The sequence below is a fragment of the Pyrus communis genome, chromosome 14 (genome assembly GCF_041283825.1).
Source record: "Pyrus communis isolate YQ-2024b chromosome 14, ASM4128382v1, whole genome shotgun sequence".
Lineage (NCBI taxonomy): Eukaryota > Viridiplantae > Streptophyta > Magnoliopsida > Rosales > Rosaceae > Pyrus > Pyrus communis.
Window position 1 is genome coordinate 10,478,905 of NC_142578.1, and position 4,235 is coordinate 10,483,139.

Genomic DNA, 4,235 nt, shown 5'->3' on the forward strand with positions numbered 1-4,235 from the left:
CAATTTCATGGCAATCAAAGAAACATGATTCAGTGTCAAGAAGCTCTATAGAAGCTGAGTATAATGCCTTAGCTCACACAGCTGTTGATATGGCTTGGATAAGAAATATTTTGAAAAATATGGCAGCGGTGTTACATTTTCCCCTTGCGATATACTATGATAATAAATCTGCCATTACTCTTAATGCAAATCCAGTGTTTCACTCAAGAAGTAAGCACCTGGACACATATTATCATTTTGTAAAAAAAAAAGAGTCCAAAAAGGAGATCTTCAAGTTCAATACCTGCCAACTGAGGATCAAACTGCTGATATATTAACTAAGGGACTCCATAGTCCATCATTTCTCAAGCATTCTTTCAATCTCAAACTCGGGAACCCAGTTGAGATTAAGGGGGGATGTTGACTGATATACACAGTAATGATACACATCAGCAAGGTTGTGGTTAGCTGACACATCAGCAAGGTTGTTAAACAATTAGGATTGTAGGAAGTTAAGGATGGTTGTTAGTTTGTTATTAGCTTACTATTGAAGCTAGGCAACTTGTATAAAGAGCAAACACTTCTCTGTAATTCGATCCATTCTGTGTAATGCAAACTTTCATTCAGTTTTCTCTCTATCTCTTTCTCTTTTAATTCTTCTGCAATAGTTCTTCATTCAATTCTTTTTCTTCGATTCATAGATTAGTGTTAATACAAATTTCACAAATTTGATTCACTGATGAATTTCATCCTCGAGCTCTTTCCACAATGTCTTCTAGACCTTATTAATGCTTAATTTCAACTTCTATGACTCTAGCCTCCACAAACTTTGTTCTAGAAATTATATTCGACAGCTGATGTGCGACCACTCTTTCCTGAACCCCATCGCCACCATTCACTTCACGATCTTATGGAGGTTGTTGACATAACTAGAAGGAATTATGTCAACCATGATGTCATATACGCTAATGGACTGAGCATTTGAGATTTGGTCGTGCTTGCAACCATTAATGACCTCTTCTTTTTTGTCGCAGAGAAAGATAGGAGAGAGGGAGGAGAAAAGATGGGAGAGAGTGAAGAGAAAGATGTGAGAGAAAGTCGTTGGTTGTAGATAAGAACAGAGAAAGGTGAAGAGAAAAGGCAATCAATAAATTAAAGTGAGAAAAGGATAGAATAGCTATTTTCTAATAACCTAAACCCATCACCAAAGGCAAATTCGAATCATATTATTGTTCGTCCATTGTGATGCTAAGCCCACCCCCTCCCTTAGTGTAGAGAATATTGTTTGTTAAATAAAACTAACCTAAACTCATGTGGCATGCTTCATTTACCTGTGTATAATTATTATAAATAATTTAATGATATATTCAAAACCAAAATTGATAGTTTGATTTCTGGCTAATTAGTAAAAATTTATTTGACTTTTGGCTAAATAACCTTTTTTTTATCCATGTGTAAGGTATGTCACATAGAAGACTTCTTCCTAAAACCTTTGTAAGCTGTCACATAAAATACTTCTTCCTAAAACCGTCTATATTGACAATAAGTCTATACACTATACATGCGTTTGGTTACATTATAGCCATTTCGTTCATATACCACAAAACATCATATTTCACCTTAAACCCTTATATATAACCCCACAAACAAACTCCTTCCACTTACAAGCTTTCATCCCACATAAAAAGAAACCAACAAAAGCTAGCAGATAACTTTTGTTTCAAGTTTCAACTTTCAACTTTCATATCAAAAATTGAGAAAGATGCTAATATGGCTGGGAAAAATAATGATGCCAAATCTTTGCAATCTACTGATGAGCTCAAGTGCCAGAAGATAATCAAATTAGCTACGTACATTGGTATTTTCATTGTGTTTCAGATCATCGCCATAACAGGAATTAGTCTCACTATAATGAAAGTTAAGACCCCAAAGGTCGAGCTAAGCAACATCAATGTCCAAGCCCTCAACTCCGTCCCAGCAACATCTTCATTCGACACTAAATTCACAACCCAAATCAGAGTCAAGAACACAAATTGGGGTCCATACAAGTTTAATGCAGGCACTGTCACGTTTTTGTACCAATGAGCGGCTGTCAGGCAAGTTTTTATTCCTAAGAGCAAGGCTGGAATGCTTTCCACCGAAAAGATTGATGTTGAGGTGAGTTTGAATTTGAATGCTTTGCCAAGCCGTTCCGCTTTTGGAACTAAATTGAGCAGATGGGTTCTTACACTGAGCAGCCAAGCTATACTGACTGGAAAAGTAGAACTGATGTTTATCATGAAGAAAAAGAAATCTGCCACCATAGACCACACCATGACATTTGATTTGTCAGCAAAGACGGTCCAAACTTTACACTGCCCAAGAGGAAGAATTACGGTAAAGATGAGCTCCAGGCGTAAAACAGAAAGTTTGGATTAGTTCTAAATCTCAGATTGATTGAGGGATGAAAATCAGTTGCTTAGGTTAGGACTCCCATTCAATTCAATCTCTCAACAGGGAGATCAGAAAAGTTTAATAGTGGTGCAGGAGGATTTAAATTGCGAGTGAACTAGACAAGTTCTTGAATTTTTATTTTTTGTGCAATATATGACTTTGTATTTTATATGATATTTATTCATTCTTTTAACTAGTTATATGCAAAAAAAATAAAAAAAAAAAAAAAAAAAATTTGTCTCGCGTTTATATATGGGCCAAGTGAAAATTTGGGTCAAGCAACTATGAAGCTAATTTGGGTCAAAATATTTTTGTATATACCCTGGAAACTGTAGAAGCTTGGACGATACATTGATCAGAAAACAAAGTGAACAATTCTGACAAAACTATACCATCTAATGTCTTAGCCAATTGACTTGAATAACTATTGCGTACCAATCAAATTATTGGTACTATGTGACTAGAAGTACATAACTAAGGTTATCCTTTTCCCTTTTTTTTTACATCTTTTTTGATACAAAGAATCAAAAATGTATTTTAAGTTTTCATTTTCCACAACTTGCATTTACGATCCAAACTAATACTTATGTAATGAAACACAATAATTTATACTTCAACGTTGAAATTACCGAAAGAAAAAAAAAATCTTATTGTTTCGTCTAATCTTCTGATGAAGCCTAAACCATCAGCCTGATAGGAGCATATTTAGGCGACTTACTTAGCTTATTTTCGTGCATTTATATTGTTAATTCCTAGTTGTTTTAGTAGTTTAAGCTATTTTCGTGTGTTTTTAGGATCATATGGCTAAGGAAGCAAAAAGATGCATTTTGGAGCATTTTGGAGCAAAATTGGACTTGGAATGGATAGCTTATGTTTGGAGCCAAGGTGTTGGACAAAATTGAGGCACTTTAGGACACAAAACCAAGGCCCTAGCCCAATTACATAGCCCTTGCCGTGCCTTAATCATTTTTCCCTTCCCTTGCTGTGCAAGAGGGAGTATTTTAGCCACATTCCATACACTAATTAATTCAACCATTCAGCCACATATTCACCCATCCTCTCTAATCCGTGCATTCCCTTTGCATTTCCAGGTTGTCCACTTCATCATTGCACCACATTTTAGCCACCATGACATTATTCATCATCATTCACCCTAGCTTGCAGCCACATGCTTTCCCATTCTTTAAATCAGCCACATGCATCACAAAACAGCCTTTGCCGTGCACATGCATTCCCCTTTTGCAATTCCAGCTTTCCACTAACAAATCTAGCTGTCACTCACATGCATTTCCTTCATTATTTCAGCCACATATTCTCCCAATCTCCCTATAAAACCATGCATTCCCTCACCAACAAAGGAGAGCCGTGAAAAACACTACCATTTCATACACATTCCAGCACCATTAATCCCTTTGTGTCGTGCCTTCCTCCACAATTCCCATTTTTCACCACAGAAATTCAATCACAAAACAACACAAAGCAGCAATCCTTTGCCGTGGTTTTCCTTCCATTTTCTGCAGTTTTTCTCCTCCATTGCAGCCACTCCAACCACTCCCCATCCCTCCAAAACACTTCACACCACCCCAAAACCTATCCTTAGACCTTGTGCCGCAACAAAGAGGAAGAGAAGAGGGCCTAAACGTTCATACAATTCAAGTTTGAGTTGTTGGAATGTTTAGGTGTTTCTTTGATTTCAATGTTTAATTTCAATTCTCTTTGTCTTGTACGTATGAGGAACTAAACCCCCTTTAGCTAGGGGGTGATTCGAAACCATGTTTATGCTTGCAATATGAATTGATTACCTTTGGTTGGAATTTCATAAG

At 36.5% G+C, this 4,235-nt stretch overlaps 1 pseudogene; it reads left to right on the top strand.

Annotated features, from left to right (window-relative positions):
* The first annotated feature begins 1,749 nt into the window (after positions 1-1,749).
* Positions 1,750-2,397, top strand: LOC137712243 (uncharacterized; annotated as a pseudogene).
* Positions 2,398-4,235: the final 1,838 nt, after the last annotated feature.